This window comes from Rhinolophus sinicus, chromosome 18 (assembly GCF_057876585.1).
Source record: "Rhinolophus sinicus isolate RSI-liver-muscle chromosome 18, RSI-T2T, whole genome shotgun sequence".
Classification (NCBI taxonomy): Eukaryota; Metazoa; Chordata; class Mammalia; order Chiroptera; family Rhinolophidae; genus Rhinolophus; species Rhinolophus sinicus.
The window spans coordinates 57,872,448-57,899,538 of NC_142518.1; the positions used below are offsets into that span (position 1 = coordinate 57,872,448).

Sequence of the window (27,091 nt, forward strand, 5' to 3'; positions counted from 1 at the left end):
AGAAATAATCTGAAGAATTCCTAATTAATTAAATGATTTAATCTCAAATTCCTTAGACCCACACATACTAAATAAGCAATTTTTTTGTTGGTTGCTTTCCACTTTGGTTTTCTTTTGTTGGGAGTGAAGGGTGTGGATAAAAATATTCCTTCTCCTCACTCAGGATTGCAGCACTGAAAAGGGTGTCAAAGATCATTTTTCTAAGCATCTCGGCTTAAAAAAAAAAAAAAAAATGAAGACCAGATTCATTAAGATGTAAAGTGACACCATGAAGAATATACAGGGAATCATCATTTCTCCTAATGATCTGTCTTTGATTTAACATTCTCCCTACCTCCAAATTCTAAACTAAATGCTTCCTCTTTGTTTTTTCAAAACGATTCATGCATATTTCTAACTATGCATTATGTTTTATTAAATTTAATATTGGGTCCATTTACTTGATTATAAACATGTTAAGAACAGGTTCCTTTTTTATTCCCATTTCCATTCACATGCACACACACATACCTTGTATTTGGTACAAATGTATACCACCTGAACAAAATTATGTGAAAGAATCGGGCTGGGCCTAGATTTGATGAATGTGTGTTAGGAAAAGCATTTTCATGCACGCAGTCCCTTCTTGGCCTCATGAGAATGGGCCTTGGGCCTCAGGCACTTCTTTTAAGAGATAAATGATTGTCACAGCTTGTGCTGGACTTACCATCTTGTGTGTGAATATCTCCCCGTTTCATACTCAATTCATGCTATTTTGTTCTCCCTAAGTGTGTGCATCATGCGGCACCTGGACACTGTCACGACTATATCTGCTCCCTTTGGGGAGGTGACAGGTGCCTTCTGTTGTAGCACAAGAGGGATGCATGCAGGCCAACTGCCCTGTGTCAGCTATTGACAGGGACTCATTGGTCATAGGGGACTGATGTCCACACCTGAAACTGATCTCCTTATGTCTCTTCTGTATGTGAAGAAAGCACTTTTCCACCCAGGGCTTGAATGTTGTTTTCCTTGGGGACTCTGATATCAGGATGCAGTTGGCAGAAGTGCTCAGACTTCTACTCCTGATACTAGTAGGCAACAGATGCCATTTGCCTGACAATAGGGCTCTTTCCAAAAAATTATCCTGCCACTTCTTTAATTCCGTTTTTATATCTACTTGGAAATAAAATTATATAACCTGTGTGGAAATTGCTTTTCTCCTGAAATAGTTCTGTCTGTCTCAGCTCCTTCCAGATACTGTAAGAAATCCTACCGTAATATATAGAAACTGAAAGAAAGGTTCTAAAGAAGGACAGGTTTTCAGAACTCCGAAGGTCAAGGGAAGTAAATGAAATGTCCAAAATAGGGAAATACATAAAGATAGTAATATTACTGGTTGTATAGGACTTGGAAGAGAGGAGATGAGGAGTGGCCATAATGGGTATGAGATTTCTTTTGGGGGTAAGAAAATGTACTGAAATCAGTTTATGTTCATGGTCACACAACTCTGTATATACTCAAAAAGCCATTGACTTGTATACTTTAAACAGATGAACTTTAAGGTATACAAATTGTATCCCAATGAAACTGTTAAAAATACCTCTTCCAAATCAACATAGTTAAAATGGCCATAGTACCCAAAGCAATATACAGATTTAATGCAATCCCCATCAAAATCCCAATGGCATTTTTTAAAGAAATAGAACAAAAAATCATCAGATATGTTTGGAACCACAAAAGACCCCGAACAGCCAAAGCAATCTTAAGAAAAAAGAACAATGCTGGAGGTATGACACTCCCTGACTTTAGCCTGTGCTACAGGGCTACAATAATCAAAACAGCATGGTATTTGCAGAAAAACAGACACATGGACCAATGGAATAGAATTGAGAACCCAGAAATAAAACCACATAAATATGGACAGATAATTTTTGACAAAGAAGCTAAAAACATACAATGGAGCAAAGAGATCCTCTTCAATAAATGGTGCTGGCAGAATTGGATAGCCACGTGCAAAAGAATGAAACTGGACTGCTATCTGTCACCATGTACCAAAATTAATTCAAAATAGATAAAAGATTTAAGCATAAGACCTGAAACAATAAACTGCATAGAAGAAAACATAGGTACTAAACTTATGGACCTTGGGTTCAAAGAGCATTTTATGAATTTGACTCCAAAGGCAAGGGAAGTAAAAGCTAAAATAAACGTATGGGACTATATGAAACTTAAAAGCTTCTGCACAGCAAAAGAAACCATCGACAAAATAAAGAGGCAACCAACTGAATGGGAGAAGATTTTTGCAAACAGTGCCCCCGATAAGCGGCTAACATCCAAAATATACAAGGAACTCATGCAACTCAACAAAAAACAACAACAAACAACCCAATTGAAAAATGGGCAGAAGACCTGAAGAGACATTTCTCTAAAGAGGACATACAAATGGCAAACAGACATATGAAAAAATGCTCAACATCACTAATCATTAGCGAAATGCAAATAAAAACCACAATGAGATATGACTTCACCCCAGTCAGAATGGCTATCATCAACAAGACAAATAGTAAGAAGTGTTGGAGAGGCTGTGGAGAAAAAGGAACCCTCATACACTGTTGGTGGGAATGCAGACTGGTGCAGCTGTTATGGAAGGCAGTGTGGAGGTTCCTCAAAAAATTACGAATAGAATTGCCATATGACCCAGCAATCCCTCTCCTGGGTATCTACCAAAAAAATCTGAAAACATTTATAGATAAAGACACATGTGCTCCAATGTTCATTGCAGCTTTGTTTACGGTGGCCAAGACATGGAAACAACCAAAATGTCCTTCGATAGATGAATGGATAAAGAAGTTGTGGTATATATACACAATGGAATACTATTCAGCGGTAAGAAAAGATGATATAGGAACATTTGTGGCAACATGGATGGATCTTGAGAGTATAATGCTAAGCAAAATAAGTCAGACAGAAAAAGCAGAGAACCATATGATTTCACTGATATGTGGTATATAAACCAAAAATAACAAAAGAACAAGACAAACAAATGAGAAACAGAAACTCATAGACACAGACAATAGTTTAGTGGTTACCAGAGGATAAGGGGGGTGTGGAGTGGGAGATGAGGGTAAGTGGGATCAAATATATGGTGATGGAAGGAGAACTGACTCTGGGTGGTGAACACACAATGGGATTTATAGATGATGTAATGCAGAATTGTACACCTGAAATCCATGTAATTTTACTAACAATTGTCACCCCAATGAAGTTTAAAAAAATTAAAAAAAAAATACCTCTCCCAAAATGGAAGGAAATGGTTCATAGGAAAACAGGTTGTTGGCAAAGTTGAAATCTCTTGAAGTACCGTAATTTGTCATATGTACTTAATGGCCTTTGTATCACAAAGTTACAATATTACTTACTGTATACATTTAGGAATGTATGCAGAAGCAGTAAAAAATAATCTCTGAGAGCATAGTCAGTCAGATCTGGGTTCAGTTCCAGCTCTCCCACTTCCCTGCTGTGTGATGAAAGTAGTCAGCCACGTTGTGTCTCCATTTCATCATGTGTGGCTATTAACAGTGCTTGATTCATAGAGTTGTTATGAACATTAAATACGATAGTGCATGTTAGATCCTTTTATCTTACAGTGTTTCCAATTCCAGAATTCAGTCTCTAAATCTACCTGCACGATCACTTTTGTTCTTCATTTCTATCTATGAAAAATTTGCATAGTCCAACTCTAAGCTTTACTCTCTAGTCCTACAAGCATTTTTATTTTTGTTCTTCTATTTATGTGAGAAAATTACACACATCTGCCTTCATCCTGCTGCATCCTACATGAGTTAGAAATGTAGCTCTCTAGGCAAACGTACTGCATTTGGATACCATTTCCAACATTATGAACTGTGTGACCTTTGGTAAGTGATTAACATCTTTTGCTTCAGTTTCTTCATTTGTAAAGGATAAAAATAATATTCAAATCATAAGGTCATACATTTTGCGTATAAAATGCTAAGGATAATACCTACCAAATAGCAGTTTATAATAAATGTTAGATACTGACAATAATTGATGTCTGTTACTTTTTGTTACAATCTTCCACTCATGGATCCATACATATTCTGGTGTAACTTTTATTTCTCAGTAAAGACTCTTGTTCGCCATTTTCACAAGCTTATTTCATTCTACGCTTTATCCCTATGTATACTATGTCACCTGATGTGTACAATATAACCTTTTCCTTTTTATCTTTATTTCTTTGTCACTACTTAATCAGCTGGCCTTGGAGAAATCCCATATTCATATTCTGTTCATTCAGTGTCTGACTCAGAGAGAATCAGAAGATTACCTCTGAGGTCACTGAATTTTACTTGCTTTGAAGTAAAAATTGTTCATAAATTGTGTCTGTTAAGTTTTGTGGACACAGAGGTACAGAGTAGGCAAGGGGGATTTTCTAAAATATATCCAGAGTAGATAATATGACCTTTAAAATAACTAAATATTCTTGATTCTTAACAGAAAATAAACCAGAAATATCTGTGCCATCTTTGCAGTTAACCTCCCAAGTGACTAATAATTGAGAAACTTTAAAAAGTCTATTCTTTTTCTTTGAAAAATAGAGTGATATTACCAAGTTTTCACAGATTTTTATAAAAAGTTCTGAGCTGCAGTCAAATTAAAGCAATATTTTGGTTAAGTATTATAGTAAATGATAGCTGTTCAGAGACACTCAATTGCTATTTTCTTTTTTGTTACTGGCAGTCATAGTGGTGCCCTGGGCAAAGTTCTAAAAAGCTCACTACCATTACTGCCTGTAATAAACTAGCATCTCCATCTTATGAATGTGGCCTTTTTCTCCCAACAAGGAAAGCATTTTGAAACAGAATTGGTGTATTATGCAGATTCTTTATTATTCATGGTCTGATATCTAGATTAAACAGCAAATTAGTGTTTGCCTTTGGAAAGTATGAATATTGTACTAAGATCCTAAAGGTTTCTCTTTTCTTTCTTCAGCCTCACTTGTTCCTGACGTTTAGTAGTGCAGTATGCATCACTGTCGCTTTTACATTCGTGCTGCTACCATGAGCATTTACGCTAATTTAGTGTATGTGCCAAAGTTATTACTGTTAGCTTCTGAACTGAAAATTAAACCTCATGAAGTCAGCTAACTGTGCAGAATATTTCAGTATATCACTGTCGATGAATCATAAAGTCTTTAGCCCCCTTAATGCACTGATTAACTCAAGATATAAAGAGATTTTCATTTACATAATAGATGAACATGGGCCCATACAATACTCTTGAGCGTCTCAATTGAAATGTACAACACTTTTCATAGGCAGTTGCTACCATGTCCTCTAGTTGCTGATATCTGAAAAATCTTCTAGCATATATTTAATATTGAGGTATGTCAATAGTTATAAACCTTAGAATTATCAAATGCTACTTCTTGTTGTAAAAAAAGATTTGGAATGTGACAGATACAAATCTGTAGGTGTAGGTATTTTGTGCTACATTTTTCATTTCTTATGCAACTTTTTAAGGGGTTGCCCACACATGTAATAAATAATTAGCTCCCCTGTTCTTAAAATAAAATTTGATAACATGTTGATATTATTTTCACTTATGTTACTTAACATATGTTTTACACATTTACCTGTATCTTATTTGTACACATATCCATTTTAAAAGAAAACAATAGCAAGCAAACACATATGCTCCTAACTAGCAGAAACTTAACATGTTCAGCAGTGAGAAATGACTGAGGAGTCATTGTATGCTCAGAGGGTTGTTTCTTCTGGTTGGGAAAATTACATTGGACTGTAACTTCGACATGCATTGTTTTTCTTTAACTTTTGGCAACAGCAATCATTTTGTGCTGTTATCGTTTTTAGTTGTACAACTTCAACTTTTAATACAATTCAAACAAAAATTAAAAGAATGAAGAAATGTTTCCAAAGAAAATTTCCAGAACACCTCACCAAGCAAGATGGGACATTCTTTAGGTGTATCACTATGCTTTCATGAAGCATAATTTTTACAGGGGTTAAAATTCTGAGTTTAACAATAGGTATACATAACTTTAAAAGATCAAAAATTCCTTTATATTCTTCTCTAAATGTCCTCAGCTGATTTCTTCCTTCTTTCCTTCCTTCCTTCCTTCCTTCCTTCCTTCCTTCCTTCCTTCCTTCCTTCCTTCCTCTGTTTCTTTCTTTCTTTCTTTTTTGATGGACACCATTAGATTTTCAGACAGAAGAGTTTCCTCTGACAATATTCTGCTAAAAGGATATATTCATTAAACTTGCTTTTAAAAGAGACAAAAATTCTCAAAGAATTGGACCCTTCCTTCCTTCCAAGTGAATAGATTGTATAATGGCTTCCATAATTTGTTTTAAAGATTTAAATATGCTAGCTCCATCCCTTAGGCGATCAATCCATATTCACAACCTACAGAGTAACTGCACCAAACTACTACTTGAGGAAACCTGGGAAACCAATAGTTTTTCTTGCGCAGGAAGGCCTGGGGTTAATCATAAGCATGCTACTATCCTGAATTACAGTGGGTCCGAAACTGGGGTTTACAAAAGGAATAAGACAATTAAAGGTAAGCTAACAACAACTGCTGATAATGTTTTTAGAAGTTTGTGTATTTTAAGATCACAGTAGTCTGTTGACAACACCCCTATCTATAGAGAATTCCATCAGTATGGTAGGAATATGGTTGCTATCATCACACAGAAAGCTGAACAGTCACTGGAATTTGTAAGAATGAAACTGCGCACTGTTCCCAAGTGCTCTTTGTCATCTGAATCAATTTCCACAACTGGAAATAGTGTAACTATGAAAGAATTTCACACCTTTCCTGAATTTAGATGGCTCTGGCAGTTATATCATATTTAAATATTGTGTCAGATTGGTAATATAATTATTGGCAGAATCCCTTTGTAAATTATATAAATGTGTAACCACTATGCAGTACACATGAAACTAATATAATATTGAATGTTAACTGCAATTGAAAAATAAAAATTAAAAAAACTGATTTCAGATTAAGTGACAAATTTAAAAAATGTCTTTCTTTCTTAAAGGATTGTGATTCAAACAAATATATTCTTCCAGTTTTATTGAGATATAATTGACATACGAGTATAACACTGTATAATTTTAAGGTGTACAACATGATTTGACTTACATATATTGTAAAAAGATTACCAAAATAAATTTAGCCATTTGCGACAACATGGTTGGATGTTGAGATTATCATGCTAAGCGAACTAAGTCAAACAGAAAAAGTCAAGAACCGTATGATTTCACTCACATGTGGGATATAATAGTGAAAGCAACAAATGAACAAGACAAACAAATGAACAAAAATTCATAGATACAGACAACAGTTTAGTGGTTACCAGAGGGTAAGGGGGAGGAGGGAGGTATAAGAGGGTAAAAAGGGTGAAATATATGGTGACGGAAGGAGAATAGAATTGACTTTGGTGGTGAACACACAATGCAATATACAGATGATGTATTACAGAATTGTACACTTGAATCTATGTAATTTTATTAACCAATGTAACCCAAATAAATTTAAAAAATTAGTTACCATCCATAATCCCATATAGATACAAAAACAAAAACAAACAAAAGAATAAAAAAAAGTATTTTTCTTTGCAATGAGTACTCTTATGTCCAGCATACTCTCTTAAAACTTTCAAATATACCTATCATAAAACAGTCTACACTATATTAATCATGCTGCACATTTCAACCCTACTACTTATTTATGTTATAAATGGACGTTTGTACCTTTTGACCACCTTCCAACACCTCCCTCTCACCCCTGCTGGTAACCACAAATGTGATCTTTTTTTTCTGAGTTTTTTTTTTTAAGATTCTATGTAAGTGACATCATATAGTATTTGTCTTTATATGTCTGACTTACTTCACTTAGTAAAATGTCCTCAAGTTCCATCCATGTTATTGCAAATGGCAGGACTTCATTTTTATATGACTGAATAATATTCAAATATATTATATCATTCACAACTTCTTTATCTGTTCATCTATCGATGAACACCGTGTTTCCCTGAAAATAAGACCTAGCCGGACCATCAGCTCTAATGAGTCTTTTGGAGCAAAAATTAATATAAGACCCAGTATTACATTATATTATACTACATTATATTGCAGTATACCCAGTCTTATACTACAATAAGACCTGGCATTATATTATATTATTTTATTTTATTTTTTTATTTTATTTTATTTTATTTTATTTTATTTTATTTTATTTTATTTTATTATTTTATTTTATTTTATTATTTTATTTTATTTTATTATTTTATTTTATTTTATTTTATTTTATTTTATTTTATTTTATTACATTAATTATATTATATTATGACCCAGTCTTGTATTATATTAAAATAAGACAGGGTCTTATATTAATTTTTGCTCCAAAAGACGCATTAGAACTGATGGTCCGGCTAGGTCCTATTTTCAGGGAAACACGGCATTTAGGTTCTTTCCATGTCTTGACTATTGTAAATAATGCTGCAATGAACACGAAGGTGCAGACATCTCTTCGACACAGTGTTTTCATTTCCTTTGGATATATGCCCCAAAGTGGAATTGCTGGACCGTATGGTAGTTTGACTTTTTTATTTTTCAAGGAAAACATTCATACTGTTTCCCATTGTAGCTGGTTCCATATACAATCTTACGAACAATGCACAAGGGTTCCCTTTTCTACAAATCCTTGTCAACATTTGTTATCTGTTGTCATTTTTTTTATTACTTTCACGTGTACAAAACAACATAATAATTAGACATTTATACCTTTTTCAAAGTGATAACCCCACCACGTCTACACCCATTGTTGTCTTTTTGATGCTGGCAATTCTAACAGGTGTGCAATGATATTCTACTGTGGTTTTGATTTTCATCTCCCTAGTGATTAGTGACGTTAATCCCCTTTTCACGTACTTGTTTTCCATTCATGTATCTTCTTTGGTAAAATATCTAATCAAGTCCTTTGCCTATTTTAATTGGATTATTATTATTTTTTGCTACTGAGTTGTATGGGTTATTTACATATTTTGGATATTAACCTCTTGTTAGATATATGGTTTGTAAATATTTTTTCCCATTCCATAGGTTGTTTTTCTTCATTTTATTAATCATTTATTTTGTGTTCATATGTTTTTAAATTCATCTCTAGAGAAATTGGTTGAGTATTGGCAGAAAAGTATGGAACCTATTAAATTTGAATTAAAATATTAATAAAATTATGAGAATGAAGTAGGTTTAATGATGAAGACAAAAGAAAAATGTTTATATCTATTCAAATAGATGAAATGGGACACTGTGGTCAATCTATTTGCCAGATATAGTGCCATGGGTTTAATGGATATAAACCATTTAATACACATAAAGAGATACAGTATCTCCAATTCAGAAGTGAAGAATTTCAGACTCTGAGAGTTGAGGTGACTTATCCAAGATTATGCTATTAGTAAATGGTAAAATGCTACTTAAGCGTAGGTTGATTCCTGATCCCTGCTCTTATCCACAACACTATACCACTTCACAGATGTAGGAAGACTTTCATTTGTTTAATACTGAGAAAGGAAGTCAGGCAACTGGAGAAACAAACTGTGTCTAACAGATGTGCTACCTGTAGACGTGATGACCAACATGTCAGCTTGCATCCCCATAAACAACTGCCCCAAAGTAACGAGTATTTAACAGGAACAGTTTTTCCAGTATAGGGTCAGGTATGTGAGAAGGTGAGGTTTTATGAAAGAGTGGAATTAATGGACTATTTTCTTAACCAATTTAAAACTACTTATTTCATTCTCCAAAAATATATTACATTTTTATTAGAATTGATTTAAAACACTGGGAAAAAAACATAGTAGGAAAAAGAAGCTCTCCATGAACAAAATTGAGGGAATTATTTCATGAACAAAATCCAAAGTTACTCTTTTGTGTGTGTGTGTGTCTACTAGATAAAGTGCTTATCCTTTGGGGTACTGCACAAATCTCAAGTTTTCTATAAATCGCTCCCTGACCCTCCTAGAGATTGTTTATCAATTCCTTTTATGTGAAACCAATTTTTTCATGATTTCCATGCCAATTCACACATTGCACTGAAATTGTATTTCCATGTTTACGTCACTACTGTGCATCTTACAGAGCCGGAATTGGGTGTGTATTCATCTCTCTATCTCTACCATTAAACGCCCTGCCCAACGCATAGGAAGTGCTTACCTATAGTTTAATGAAGAGATGGAAAGTACTCTTACTGAATTCAGGGTCAGCTCTTAACTATGGTATTCAAATCTGGAAAAAAAAAAAAAAAAAGTTACATGTTGCTAAAATATTATACCTGGACTCCAAGATAACGGAGTCACTTTCAAATGGGTAGTTATAAAAGCATAAGCAAAAATGTAAGTTTTTATTAAAATGAGAACATTATACATGAACAAGATATTGCCAAGTTAAATATTTTATTTTCTTCAATGACCCCAAACTCTGATGAATATATACACAGTAAGAGGGTTTAAGAAATCTCTGCATAACTTATTCCTATTCAAATATATACCACAATTAGCTAAATTTGGGTAGAAAGAAAACATTGGAAAGGAGATCATTTTGGTATGGCTTACTTTTTAAAGTTCTTAATATGACAATAATTTAAGTTCCATTTAGGTATTCAGGATAACCTGAATGTACTGACAACATGTTTGTTCCATTATTGAATGGTTTTCCTAGTAAAATCCATGCTTTCAAAAAAGTTTTATACAGAATTGCCTTTTCTGTTATTATTTAACAGCAAATTGTTCTATAGTATTTTGGCATGTAGCTACATTTTTGGAACACCACTCAACTGCCACGAACTCCACATACCATTTTTTACATTAAATTTAATGAGGTGACATTGGTTAATAAAATTATATAGGTTTCAAGTGTACAATTCTATAAAATATCACCTGAATATTGCATGTGTATTCATGACCCAAAGTCAAATCTCTCCGTCACCATGTATTTGACCCACTGTCGTGTGGGGCGGCCTGCGGGGTCTCAGCTCCCGCTCCCCAGATAAGAACGCAGGACATGGTGAGGCCAAACAGGAACACCCACAGAGCCATAGATAGGGGAGTCATACCATTATATTCTCGCTGGCGGCATCGCTGGCGGATCCTCTCTGCAATCCGCTCTTGCTAGCTCAGCCACCATCTTCTTGCTAGCCCCCATTTTCTGCTAGCGTAGCCACAGCAGTTATATTAGTGGCCAATGGCTCACTGGTTACAGCTGACGGCCAACTGGCCACAGCTGATGGCCATCCAATCACAGTTGATGGCCATTTACTACCTGAGCCAGCACCTTTTAGCGTGAGGCCGAGGGCCTGGAAACTGCACTTCTGGCTCTGTCCCCACACCCACATTATCATTTTCTACCTCCACCTATGCCCTTTACTTTGGGTAACCATTAAACTGTTGTTTATAGCTATGAGTTTTTGTTTGTCTTGCCCGTCTGTTGCTTTCAGTTATATATACCACATATAAATGAAATCCTATGATTCTCAACTTTTTCTGCCTGACTTATTTCTCTTAGCCTGATAATCTCAAGATACATCCATGTTGTAGCAAATGGCACTATTTCATCTTTTCTTATGGCCAAGTAATAGTCCATTGTATGTATGTACCACATATGCTTTATCCAGTCATCTATCAAAGAACACTGTGGTTGTTTCCATGTCTTGGCCACCATGAATAATGTTGTGACGAACCTAGAGGTACATATATCTTTATGGATAAATCTTTTCAAATTTTGGGGGTAGATACCCTGAAGAGGGTTTGCTGGGTCATATGATAATTCTATTCTTAATTATTTGAGGAAACTCCATACTGTTTTCCACAGTGGCTATACCAATTTACATCCCCACCAGCAGTGTATAAGGGTTCCTTTTTCTCCACAACCTCTCCAACACTTGTTATTGTCTTGTTGATAATAACCATTCTTAAAGGTGTGAGGTGGTATCTCTTTGCAGTTTTGATTTCATTTCCGTAATAGCTAGTGATGTTGAGCATCTTTTCATATGTCTGATGGCTGTTTGTACTTGGGAGAAGTATCTGTCGACATCCTCTGCCCAATTAATTGGATTATTTTGTTGTTGTTGAGCTGTATGAGTTTTTAAATATATTTTGGATATTAGCCCATTATTGGAGGTGTTGTTTGCAAACATCTTCTTCCATTTGGTTGGTCACCTTTTTGTTTTGTTGATGGTTTCTTTTGCTGTGCAGAGCTTTTTAGTTTGATAAAGTCCAATTCATTTAGTTTAGCTTTTACTTCTCTTGCCTTCGAGTTCCAAATCATAAAATTCTCTCTAAGCCCAAGGTCCATAAGTTTAGTACCTATGTTTTTTAATGCAATTTATTCTTTCAGGTCTTATATGTAGGTAAATGATCCATTTTGAGGTAATTTTGATGTATGGTGACAGCTAGCAGTCTAGTTTCATTCCTTTGCATGTGCCTTTGAAATTTTTCCAGCACCATTTATTTGTTTATTTACTTATTTATTTATTTTATTAGTTTCAGGTGCACAAACAATATAATAGTTAGACGTTTATCATTTATATCCCTCACACTGTGTCAACCCCCCTCCGCTCATCCACTATCCCTCTGACATCGCATACAGCCATTACATTTCCACTGTCTCTATTCCTAATGCTGTACTCCGCTTCTTGTAACTATATACATTATATATATATATATATATATATATATATATATATATATATATATATGCACACACATATATATATATATAAACTTGTAATTGACATTCATTATTGTTCAGCTTCAGCTTCAGGTGTACAGTGCAGTGATCAGACATCTGCGTCTTCCCTGAGGTGGTCTCCCTAATGAGACAAGTGTCCATTGGATACCCTACAAAATCTTTACAACATTATTGATTATATTCCCCAAATTGACTTTTGTAACCCTGTCGCAATCTTGTGGTTACAGACTGTGCTTTCTAATCCCCTCACCTTCCCCCTTATCCCCACGCCCCCTTCCATCTAGCAACCCTCAGTTTTTCCTCTATGTCTCTGAAACTGTTTCTGATTTGTTCATTCATTTATTGTTTTCTTTAGAGTCCACATATAAGTGAGATCGTATGGTATTTTTCTTTCTCTGCCTGACTTATTTCACTTAACATAATGTTCTCTAGGTCCATCCATGTTGTTGCAAATGGTAAGATTTCTTTCTTCTTTATGGCTGCATAATACTCCATTGTATAAATGTACCACAGTTTCTTAATCCAGTCATCTACCTATGGGCATTTCGGTTGTTTCCATGTTTTGGCTATTGTGTATAGTGCTGCAATAAACATATGGGTGCATAAATTTTTTTGAATTAGAGTTTTGGATTTCTCCGGATAGATACCTAGAAGTGGAATTGTCCAGCACCATTTATTGAAGAGGCTTTCTTTTCTCCATTATATGTTTTTGATTCCTTTGATGAAAATTATTTGCTCTTATAAATGTCGGTTTATTTCTGCATTCTCAGTTCTGTTCCATTGGTGTTTATGTCTGTTTTTCTGCTAATACCATGCTGTTCTGATTATTGTCGCTTTGAAGTCAGGAAGTATGATACCTCTGGCTTTGTTCTTTCTACTCAGGATTCCTTTGGCTATTTGGTGTCCTTTGTGATTCCATACAAATCTGATGAATTTTTGTCTTATTTCTTTAAAAAATGTGATTCGGATTTTGATCTGGATTGTATTAAATCTGTATATTGCTTTGGTTGATATGGTCATTTTAACTATGTTGATTCTTCCAAACCATGAATATGGAATACCTTTCCACTTCATTATGTCTTCTTCAATTTGTTTTAATAATGTCTTAAACTTTCCAGTGTATAAGTCTTCCCCATCCTTTGTTAAGTTTATCCTTTGGTATTTTATTCCTAAGAATAAACAGCAAAAAGATTTTTCTTTTCATTTCTTTTTCTAAAATTTCATTCCTGGAATATAGAAACATGATAGATTTTTGTACAATGATTTTGCATCCTACAACTTTACTGATAGTTTATTGTTTCTAGTAGTGGGGTTTTTGTTGTTGTTGTTGTTCTGTTTTTTTTTTTTTTTTTTTTTTTTTTTTTTAATCTTCAGGGTTGTCTATATAAAGAATCATGTTGTCTGAGAAAAATGACAATTTGACTTCGTCATTCCCAATTTGGATGCCTTTTATTTCTTTCCCCTGCCTGATTGCTCTGGCCAGGACTTACAATACTAAGTTGAATAACAGTTGTGAAGAGAAGGCATCATTTTCTTGTTATGGATATTAGAGGAAAAGCTTTCAATTTTTCTCCATTAAGTATATTAGCTGAGGGTTTGGTAATATGGTCTTTATTTTGTTACTTTCCTTCTATACTCATTTTATTAAGTGTTTTAATTATAAATGGATGTTGTACCTTGTCAAATGCTTTTTCTGCATTTATTGATATGATCATATGGTTTTTACCCATTATTTTTTTTACGTGGTATATCACATTGATCAGTTTGCTTACGTTGAACCATCCTTGTGCCCCTAGAATGAACCTTATTGATCCTAATGTATAATCTTTATAATATATTGTTGTATTCGATTTGCTAGTATTGTATTTACAAATTTTGCATCTGTATTCATCAGAGATATTGGTCTATTTTCATTTTTTGTATTATCCTTACCAGGTTTTGGTATCAGGGTAATGTTGGCCTCATAAAATGAGTTAGGGAATATTGTCTCTTCTTTGATTTTTTGGGAGAGTTTGAGCAGGATTCGTATTAGATCCTCTTTGAAGGTTTGGTAGAATTCACTAGTGAAGCCATCTGGTCCTTGACTTTTGCTTTTGGGAAGATTTCAGATGACTGATTCGCTTTCCTTACCGTTGATTGGTCTATTTAGATTTTCCAGTTTTTTGTGATGCAGCCTAGAAAGGCTATATGTTTCTAAGAACTTGTCCATTTTTTCTAGGTTATTGAATTTGGTGGCATATAGTCCTTCATAGTATTCTTGGATGATACTTTGCATTTCTCTGGCATCACTGGTAACCGCCCCTCTTTCATTTCTGATTCTGTTTGTGTCTTTTCTCTTTTCATCTTAGTGAGTCTAGCCAAGGGTTTGTCAATTTTATTAATCTTGTCAGAGAACCAGCTCTTTGTTGCATTAATTTTTTTCTATTGTCTTTTTGTTCAATATTTCATTTAGTTCTGCTCTGACTCTTATTATTTCCTTCCTTCTGCTGACTTTGGGTTTAATTTGTTCTTTTTCTAGTTCTTGAAGGTGTACCATGAGGTTGCTTCTCTGGGATTTTTCTTCTTTCTTGAGATAGGCCTGTAATTACATAAATTGCCCTCTTACTACTGCTTTTGCTGCATCCCTATAATTTTCGTAGGATGTATTTTCATTCTCATTTGTTTGTTTTGCATCTTTTTATCTCTACTCTTATTTCTTCTCTGACCAAGTCGTTCTTTAAAAGTGTGTTGTTTAATCTGCACATATTTGTGGTTTTTCCTGCTTCCTTTTTGCAGTTGATATCCAATTTCAAAGGCTTGTGATCAGAGAATGTGTTTGGTATGATTTCAATCTTTTAAAATTTGCTGAGGTTAATTTTATGTCCCGATACTTGGTCTATCCTTGAGAATGTTCCATGTACACTAGAGAAGAATGTATAATCTGATGTTCTCAGATGATAGGCTATGTAAATGTCAATTATGCCATTTGGTTTTATGTGTCATTTAAGGTTGATGTTTTTTAATTCATTTTCTGTTTAGATGATCTATCCATAACTGCCAATGGCGTAGTTAGGTCCCCTAGTATAATTGTGTTTTTGTCAGTTTCTCCCTTTACTTCTGTTCGTAGTTGCTTTATATATTTTGGTGCTACCTGATTGGGAGAATAGATATTGATAAGTGTTATGTCTTCTTTTTGTATTGTCCCCTTTATCATTATGACATGTCTATCTTTGTCTTTTGTTATTATTATTTATTTTTTTTTTGAAGTTGATTTTGTCAGACAAGTATAGCTACACCTGCTTTTCTTTGGATGCCATTTACTTGGAGTATCGTTTTTCATTGTTTCACTTTGAGTCTATATTTGTCCTTGCTGCTGAGATGTGTCTCTTGTAGGCTGAATATGGTTCAGTTTTGTTTTTTGATCCAATGTGCTACTCTGTGTCTTTTTATTGGTGAGTTCAGTCCATTTACATTTAGGGTGATTATTGATATATGAGGATTTCCTATAGCCATTTTATCTTTGTTTTCTGGTAGCTTTGTGTGTCCATTGTTTCTTTGCATTTGTGTTTCTGTCTGTTATTTTAGTTTGGTGGTATTCTATGATTTTTCCTGTTTCCCCTTTTTTATGTTACGTGTCTCAGTTTTTCAGTTTTGTGTATGTAGTTACCATTAAGTTTATGTAATAGAAAATTTCATATATACAGAAGTCTTGTTTTTCTGCCTGCATGTTACCTAAATTCCTCTTGGCAAATTCAGACGTTTACCCCCTCTCCTTTTATGTTTTTGCTTTCACAAAGCATCCCTATTTATGCTGTGAGGTCATTTTTGAGTTGCAGTAGCTGTTGTTTTCTTCTCTATTTTTATGTTTTTACGCCCCTTAACATTTATGTTATATTTTAGAGTATAGTGTCCTATTCTGATTAAGGGTTGCAATTTCCTGCTTCTGTCTCTGTGTTAGTTATTTTACTCATAGTTTTGTATCCTTTTGTCTTTTTGTTTCAGGGAGACTAATCTCCTTCAGTATTTCCTGCAATGCAGGCCTTATGGTGGAAAATTCCCTCAACTTCTTTATGTCTGGAAAGGTCTTTATTTCTTTTTCATATCTAAACAATGATGGCTGGATAAACAATTCTCTGCCTGTAACTTATCTCTTTCAATAGTTTGAATATTCCACATCCTCCTAGCTTGTAGAGTTTCTGCTGAAAAATCCGATGATAATATAGTGAGACTTCCTTTTAGGTTGCCATCTTCTTGTCCTTGGTTCCCTTAAGAATTCTTTCTTTGTCATTAATTTTTGACCTTTTTAATATAATGTGTTTTGGGAAAGGTCTTTTGGGATTGAGATAATAAGGTGTCTGTTTGCGTCTTGTATTTGATGATCCAGTTCTTTCCATAGGTTTGGGAAGTTCTCATCAACTATTTGTCTGAATTAGCTCTCTGTTCCCTTCTTCCTGTCTTTTCCTGGTATATGCATTATTCTTAGATTGCTCTTTCTGATGGAATCAGATAGTTCTTTCATTTCTTTTCTTTTTTCTCTTCTCTTCTCTTTTCTTTCTTTCTTTCTTTCTTTCTTTCTTTTACTCTCAAATCTCTCTTTTTCCATCTGCATCATTTCCAGATTTCCATTTTTTATATAACTAATTCTTTCCTCCATCTAGTTACCTCTATTTCCTAAGCTCGCTATTTCATTCTTCATTTATTTTACTGAGGCCTTCAGCTCCAGAACTTCTATGTGATTCTTTTTGAAAGTGTAAGTCTCATTGGCAAAGTATTCCTTTTGTTCATTGATTTTATTTCTGAGTCCAGTAACTGCCTATCTGAGTTTTCTTGTATCTCACTGAGTTGTTTCACAAGTGCAATCTTGAATTCTCTGTCATTGAATCGCATATTTCCATGTTTATTTTCTGGAGATTCTCCAGTTTATTTCTGAGCTCCCTTGTCACTACGTTTGTTCATAATATTTGATGGATTGTTTCTCTGCCTAAGCATTTATGGGAATGAACTATTTTTTGTTTTTTTAAGAGTGATACGTCTTTAGCAGGTTCATGAGACGAGGTTTTTCTTTTTTTTCCAGCAGGCGGCGCTGAACGGCATGTTTCATTTTCTCTTGCACTATTCTTGCTTATGGGATCTCTGCTAGGTGGTGGAAAATGCCATGTAGTCCCTGAGGAGGTAGGCCTTTTCTCTGTGACTATGTTGCATCAGTCTCAGTGCACCACCCCCATGGGAGAATGTGGTGGCTAAAGGGGTTCTGAGTTCCTGAAATTCCAGCGCTGCCCCAGCAACTATATGTTGTGCTGCGCTGTCTGTGAATTTCTCAGGTAACGACACTGGGATCATCCACAAAGGGTGGGGGCTATTTGGGCTGAGAGAGGCAGCTGGTGTGTTTGTGGCTTTGTTCTCCTTCTAGAAATGGTGACTGCCAGACCTCAGCTGCCTCACCTCTGTATCTCCACCCTTGTCACTGGATTAAGTGCAGTGTGCATTTGCTCCTCAGGATCTATTTCTCCAGTTCTCAGGGGTGTAGAAATTCTGCTTTGTAACCCAACACTCACTGCTACAGTTTCTTCTGAGGTCCACTGATAGTTCTAGGCAGATTAATGGAGGTGAGTTCTGGCAGGGTGGGGTGAGGCGGCCAGGCTCCATGGCTTTGTTTCCTGCCTGGCAATGGCAGCTGCTAGAACACAGCTGTTTCACTTCTGTATTCAGTCTCTGCTCCAATCACTAGGTTTAGCCACATTATGTGCCGATCACTGGGCAGGAATGCTTGCAGCTATAGGGAGTGCACTTGCAGCCTGAATCCTCACCTCTCCTGAGACCTGCAGTCAGCTCTGGCCTGCATCCACGGTCTGCTCTTCTTCCTTCCTCCCATTTGCCTCAATTTACTCACCTTCAGAAGTTTCGAAGCACAGATCTTTCAGATGTGTGTGTTGCACAGAGACTCCTTTGTAGAATTACAGCTGTTCAACTTGTAACTTCAAGGGGAGAGATCAAGGGGATCTCTCACACCGCAATGCTTCTCTAATGCCCCACATGCAATTCTTAATAGCAATTCTTAAGAAAAACACCAGGTAATGACAATGCTAGCTGGACAATGAATGAGAAAAACAACACAATATTTGGATCTGCATGTTTCCTTATAGACTATGGAATAAACCAAATGTTAGCAACAATAAAGTTCCTGACCTATAGTCAGAGTAAATTCCATCTTCATTGTTCATAAGCATCTTAACAGCTCTACAAAATGTTTTATTTCCATAATGTAGGAATTCGTAAGTTATTTATAGCCGTCTTTGGAAATACATCAGTAACTAGGCATTCTTTCAAAATGTCTCCTCAAAGCAAATTGTATTTTTAGGCATTTGTCTCTAGTCATCTTCTTCCCATAAAAAAACTCATAGTGATTCTCATAGTAGTTAATTTGTACCACATAATATCGGTGTTCCAATAGAGGGAACGATCATAATTAGGAAATTATTGTATAAGCACAAAAATAATAGTAGTTAAATTGCTAGAAATTAATTATTCCTTATTGGACACTATATTGATCAATATTTAGGTGTAAGTAAGTAAAAATTTTTTAAATTTCCCCCCAAAAGAAATTCATTAAAATGAAATTAGTGACCAGATAACAGCTTGGTAGCTTTGCCAGATGAGATGACTTCCTTCAGTTGACATGGGATTGGAATTCTAGGAAATGATCCAGTGTTTTCAAAAACATTAAATATTGCATATTTCACAATATGATTTTAAATAATTTAAGTTCATAGACTTTTTATGGTACTAATAATACTGATAGTTAAATGCCCTTTAAAACATAATTTCTTTTTTTAAATTAAACTTATTGGGGTGACAATAGTTAGTAAAATTACATAGGTTTCAAGTGTACAATTCTGTAATACATCATCTATATATCACATTGTGTGCCCACCTCCCAGAGTCACTTGACCTTCCATCACCATATATTTGACGTCCTTTACCTTCTTCTACCATCACCTCCTCCCCCCCCACCCTCTGGTAACCACTAAACTGTTGTCTGTGCCTATGAGTTTTTGTTTCTTTATTTGTTTGTCTTGTTCCTCTCTTGCTTTCAGTTTTATATCCCACATATGAGTGAAGTGAAATGCATAGGACTCTCTTGTAAATATATACTAGAGGAGCTTCAAAAACTGTCACCATATGGTTTTAACATGAAGTGTTCAATAAGGGTACTAAGTTAGACATAGCACAAATTTTACAGTCTGATACATTTCCTTTGTCAGCCTCTGAACTAGCATCTGGAATTATTCATGGGCATAACAGCTTTAGAGCTCATTTTGGTTTCTTAAATATGACCTTTTATGCTGAAATGAGTTTAGTTCTATTAAAAATGGATTAATGTAAAATGGGATACATGTACATTCTTTCACAGCCATAGGAAGCAAAAAAATATATATATATTGTTTAAGGAGGCCTTTTAAGGAAGCAGAAGAAGGGAGTGTGAAAAGAAAGTGAATAGGAAATAAAGCCCTTCAACACCAAGATTTATTAATGCAATATAATCCTTTTCCAAAAATGTATCAATTCGTGTTTTCAAAAAGATGTCATTGCTTTAATATTCAGTAACTTTGTAATTGTTACTGACTCTGTCATAATGACTATTACATACTCGTATATCTGCTTTTTCTTAAGTATTTCATTTTTGGCAGCCTGCTGTTTTTTTCTGGTCTTCTAATTAATGAGCTTTTCTCACCTTGTGATTATCTAATTTTCACTTAATCGCTTTATAGTAATAAAGTTCATCTTGCATTCTTTCCCCATAAGGATGAGATATTTTTAATGCAACAAATCTTCATCTTGTAGATTTGAAAATGATACATTATATTAGGATGATTTCTCTTCCTCTGAGATTTAGAAGACCACAGTTTCAATTGAAGGTTGAAAAGGTTATTATAAAACTTCTATATTCAGTTGTTCATTATTTATTGCATGTCATACATAAACTTTCTTAAAAAAAACACACAAAAACATTTCCCAAGAAAAACAGGTCAATAGAAAACTATACTAAATCTATTTTTTCTTTATAAACTATTGATGTGAGATCTCTTACATGCTCATTGTTTCACCCATGATATTCTATAACTTATTTTAGTATTTCCACATCTCATCAGCAAGTGTTCAAATATATTTTGAGCTATTTATTACATAGTACTATAACTAAAGACATTTTTTAAAATTATTATGTTCATCCTTTAATAAAATGTTTATATTAACTGCACATTTTTACTCATGACAAAACTTTTATGTACGATACCAAATATATTACTAGGAGATAAATTTGGATATTAAGCATAAAGTTGTAGCAACCCTGTAAATTAATTTATAAATTTTAATATGGTCACCATTTAGAAGCAGAACAATTATTTAGACCTAATTTGTATATCATGACTGTACTGTACCTAAAAACAAAAAAGAAGTAGAGCCTTATAGGTAAGGTCTTTACATATAAGAGATTTGCCCTTACGGGGTCTCTAGCTCATCTCTGCTATCAGAATGAAGAAGAAAGTTTGTAAAGCTACTCCCATCACCAAACTTTTCAATAACATTAATACCTACAAAGCAAACCAGTAACCTTCACTTTTCTTACAGATAACTCAAGAATATTGAAATCCTCAATCTGTGATCTTTGTCAATTTAATAGCAGTTTACCTGGTTTAAGAAGCAAATATGAGGATGAATCAATAATTACTGAGCTATGTAACTAACTGACATTTTTTTCTGTCAACATTTGAGGTAAAATACAAACTTAAGTACTGTATAATTTGAGCCTCCAAAGTTTTGGATTCTCTAATGTATACATCCAAATAAACTTTGAATGAAATTTGTTCCCTTCAAATATGATTCACTAATACTCATTAGTGCTTAACGCTTTTAAACAATACTTAGCACAGCTGCTTTTGAAACTCAGTATTTAGTAGTTGTTAATGGGATAATCAGTTACAAAAGACCAAATGAGACTTTAAGATGGGTAGACTTTTGCTTTTGTGTAATAAATATTGCCAGTGAGGTTTAAAAGGTTGTTTATATTTTTAAAAAAGTAACTTGAAATTACTTACTGTCGTTTGTGTAGTTATAAACTTAATTATAATCACTAGCTATTACATTTTAATTTAAAATGACAGAATGTTTCTTGTTTGAGTTGTAAAATCTCTACTTCTGATACAATCTCCATTAGTTCTGAACACTGTTGTTACTGAAGCTTCATTTAGCTAGAAAATTGCCAACAAGAGCCCCTCTAATGAGTAATACAATTGCAAAACACCATAAGCATCCCAGTCTGATTAGTTTCATAAACAGGATGATGAGTTATCTTATGATTAGCATATTATCATGAAAAATAGGAAAATGTTGTTTTATGGTGTTTTCTTGGTGCTAAAACTAGGTATAATGTATTAGAGGACTAGGTAAGTAACATTTCTTCTGACATGATTCAAATTATGGCCCCATGCAGTGACAGTAAGAAACTACCACCAGCTCAGATGGTATAAGAAGGTTCAAGATGCGAAAGAGGTTGGCTCAATCATAAATTTCAGAAAATGTCTTACATGCCAAACTATTTGAAGGAAAGTCGATTTCTAAAAGGTATTACACCTCTGCTAGTTCAATACCAACATACTGTATCTGTATCAGGAAATATAACATTTTATCAGTGTTCAAAATCAGGAAATATAATGTTGATGGCCAAAGGTCTTTAACTTTTTTCACCAACTTGTATTTTTCTTAAAATAATCTGAAATTGCCATTGGAAGTGGTTGTATCATTGTGAACTCTCTCCTGAAGACTAAAGTTCATGACTCAATAGCAAAATCTGAGTAGAGAATGATACAGAAAGCAAATGGAGAAAGACATTTCTTGAGGAGTAAATGTCATATCCTAAGATATGGGGATGAGAAAAATTAAGACATATTCATGATACAGTAGTTAGGTATGTCAGGAGACCTGTTCATGGAGGAAATACATTTTATATGGGACTTTGAAGGCAGTCAATGCCAGATCACACTAGGCCTCATACGATCAGTGAAGGAGCTCACTGAAGAATTTTTGTGACTGACATTGTAATTGTATTTTTTTTTAAAAAAAACGACTAACCAGCAGAGTGAAAGACTGAATGAGGGATCATCTGGAAGTAAAGAGATTGGTTAGGCATGTTTTGCCATGATATAGGTAACAGTAGTTATACTAAGGCAATGTCAGTGAAGGTAGAAATGAGAGGACAGATTTCATAACTGTTTAAATGAGCAATTGACCAGTTGTATTGAACAAATGGATGTGAGAGATGAAAGACAGAAAACAGGGTAGGAAATTACCAGATTTCTATCTTGAGTAGGTGGAAAAGTAACTGCAACATTTGGAGGGAAGATGGTAAGTTTGATTTAGTATCAATTACATGGAAATGTAAGTGGGGTATGCCAGTGAATATATTGGGAATAAAAATATGATCTCAGGAGAAAAATCACCTTAGGACTCACTTGCCTTTAGAGTCTAGCCTAATCCATGGCTGCAGATGAGATCACATGGTGCTGTGCTGGTGTCACAACTGAATGGGGAGATGGTAATCTTTAAATAAGCAATGAAGAAAAGTATCTGCTGACAATTTAAGAGGAAATTTGTTTATGTTTCAATTACTTCTTGTACTTTTTGTTCTATGTAATACTATAATTTTTATTCTTTTGTAATACTATAGAATGTGCCTTCTTACACTAAACAAACGCTTAAAATGAAATATTTATTGATTTGTTTTGTTTTGTTTATTCATTTATTTTATTCTTTATATTCCATATATAAGTGAAATCATATTTGACTTTCTCTATCTGACTTATTTCACTTAGCATAATACCCTCTAGGTCCGTCCATATTGTCTCAAATGGTAAGATTTCTTTCTTTTCACACCTGAGTAATATTCCATTGTATATATGTACAACATCAACTTTCTCCAATCATCTGTTGATGGGCCCTTAGGGAAGAAACTGATGGTTGCCACATGGGAGCAGGGTTGGAAGGCTGGGTGAAAAAGGTAAAGGGATTAAGTACAAATTGGTGGTCACAAAATAGTCACAAGGAGGTAAAGTACAACATAGGGAATATAATTAGTAATATTGTGATGACTAGGTATGGTGCTTGGTGGGTAATAGACTAATCGGAGGGATCACTTTGTAAATTATACAAATGCCTAACCACTATACTGTACACCTGAAACTAGTATAAAATAATATTGAATGTCATCTGTAATTGAAAAAATAAAAAAAAAACAGACTGAGAAAGGAAAAAAAAGAAATATTTATTGATTTGATGTAGACCCTTGCCTAGCCCAATGATAGAATATCTCTGGTACATGTACACAGAGATATTTACATAACCTTCAACAAGTTCTTTTCTTCAAAACATAGAAAAATTAGAGATCTGCATTTAAGAGTAATTTTAAAAATTGTGAACAATATGTATTGTTCTGAAATGGCTTTCAAAAAAAATCCAGTGAAAAAGAAAATGGGATGTGTTGTTACAGATGAAACTGGATTTGCCAAGAGTTCATAAGCTTTGAAACAGGATAATAAATACATTATGGTTCACAATAAATTTTTATATATGTTTGAAATTTTCCATAATAATAACTTTAAAATATTATAAAAATTCTGTACATATAAAATGCATCATAAACATTAACTGTAATTAAAATTGAGGACATTTAATGTAAACATTTCATTAGCTATTACTAAATAAAAGAGCATCGAAAAGGATGATCGTTAAAAATAGTCTCCCATGAGGAAGAAAAAAACATAGCATCTAAGTGCTTATGAGTTCTGTATAGGCCAATTTTATATACATTGTTATGATTCAGATTCAGCTCTCTGATACACTCAAGATCAATTTGACAGAATAACACATAAAATGATTAAAAATATAAGCTGCTTCTGGATGGAATTGCTTTTCATATTGTGATTATTTTAGCTATGTAGTTTCTGCTGTGATAACCATATGAAACTTAATAGCACTGAAGTCCACAATATACTTTTAAAAATAAATTTAAAAGCAATGCTTATTTTACTATAACCTAAGAAATGTATTTTAACAATTTTAATTATTTATTTTAACATTAACTATACTTGCATCTTTCAATTTTTGTTTCCGTAATTATTGTATTTCTTTTCTCTCTTTTTCAGTTATAGAAAAGGTAAAATAACAATCTTCCATCCTGTGACTAAAGTATTCAATAATAAAATTTGCAAATGAAGCAGATATCTGTTAATTATTATGGATGGCAAGTTCATAAAATGTGTTCTTCCAGTGGATGAAGACATCTTCTCCCATCCCACATGCCTGATGTCTATTTAGATAAAACAAGCTATAAAACAGCAGAAGTGGAAGAAACTCTGCAGTCATCAATTGACACAATTTGGAATATTGTAAGTAGAATTTTAAAAATAATTAGTTGACATTTGTGTTGTACACAGTAGTATATTACCATAAAAGGAGACATATAAAGGATTCTATAGTTGTTTCTGAAAGGTCATCCAAGAATACTTTCCAACAGCATCTAGGGAGCTTGTTAAAAATGCTGATTTCTGCCTCACTTCAGTTGACCTGCTGCAACAGAATTTCGGTAGTACCCAAGAATATGCATTTTAGCACAGTGCTCACAGTGTTTTTATGCTCACTAAATCTTTAAAGTCATTGTGTTAGAGGGTAGGATGATATACTAGCAATTCTGGTTGCAACAGCTCTTCAGTGAAGGTTCTTCTTTATTTACATTTCTCCAACAATCTCTACTATAATGGATAAAACAAGCCTAGAGAATTTTATTGAGTTTCACAGGCCATACTAAGTAAACACTTAGTATTGGTTATCAATGAGTATTTATTGAATAAATGTAATGTAAACAGACTGATTATTACACAATTTTGTCATTTGTTATCAGCACAAGATGTCATCTCTAGTAATGAAGAAACAGTCATTTACCAAACATCTACCATGTAGAGCACTACATGGAGGGTTCTGGAAATGTAGCCAACTGAGTTAATGGACACAATTTCTCCCAAAGAGAAATACTAGAAAAAAATTTTCTTGTATATTAGGTTATTTTGGACTTCTGTAAATACATTTCAATTGAATGCATTTAGTTTGTGGGTGTTGTTGTTTTTTTTTCCCCTTTGAAAACAAGTTGAAAAACTGCATAAGCATTACCATCAATATACAATGTTAGATAAAAAAAAATTTTGGTCTAGAACTTAGCTGGAGAAATGGAGCTACTGGGAGGTAGGAAGGTAACAAAACTGATATTTTTGAGTCATATAAAAAATCAGTTCTCTCAATGTGACAGATTCTAATATATACTCACCAAAACGCATGTTTGGTATATTACTTATAAATTAATTAATTACATATTATTAATATTTGCAATAATACTTCTTGACACACATCATAACTACATTTCTTAGCCTTCCTGGAGTAATTTATGTGTATCTTATGTGTGTTTGATTTCTGGGTAATAGAATGAGCGTGAAAGTGTTGGGCACCACTTCCAAGACCATCCCTTAAAAACCTCCCACTCTGCTATTTTCCACAGCACTTTAGATGTTGTGTGTTAAAGATAGGGGAGCCACAGGATGGAAGGAGCCTGGATTCCTGAATCACCACTTGGACCAAAGCTGTCAGCTAACCTGAAACCCCTGTTTCTCAATTTATGTAGATGTTAAGCCAGTTATGTTTGGGGATTTATCTGTTAACATAGCTATCAAAACCTATTTAACAGAAATTCGTTCTTTGAAGCAGTGAGTTCCCACAACAAAAACATAAAATACACTTGTTTAACAGTCAGGCAGTGAACAGTAAGGTAACTAACTGACTTGGAGACTGAAAAGATGAAGACGCATGATGTATACCGTAGTGGCAAAACTTTTGTCAAAACTGTTGCCTGCTAACAAAGGAACAAGACAAACAAAGAAACAAAAAGTCATAGACACAGACAATAGTTTAGTGGTTACCAGAGGGTAAGAAGGTAGTGGGGAATCGTACAAGACGGTAAAAGGGGTCAAATATATGGTGATGGAAGGAGAACTGACTCTGGGTGGTGAACACACAATCGGATATATAGCTGATGCGTTGCAGAATTGTACACCTGAAACCTATGTAACTTTACTAACCATTGTCACCCTAAGAAATTTAATAATAAAAAAGAACAACTGTTGCGTGCTGTAGTTTGGAAGTCAAACGATATTCCCACTGAGCCTATAGGGCTAAAGAGTAAGAGCAGAGTCAGAGTTGCAGTGTGTCATGTTTTTAATTTCTGCTTTTAGAA

The 27,091-nt window shown here is 34.2% G+C and overlaps 1 long non-coding RNA gene across 1 annotated transcript in view; it reads right to left on the reverse strand.

Moving 5' to 3' along the window:
* Window positions 1-27,091, reverse strand: part of LOC148754627 (uncharacterized) — a 51,247-nt gene that overhangs the window by 14,738 nt on the left and 9,418 nt on the right. The window contains exon 2 of the long non-coding RNA XR_016019968.1: window positions 10,249-10,320. This is a non-coding gene — a long non-coding RNA (uncharacterized LOC148754627). The remainder of the gene's footprint in view (window positions 1-10,248; window positions 10,321-27,091) is intronic.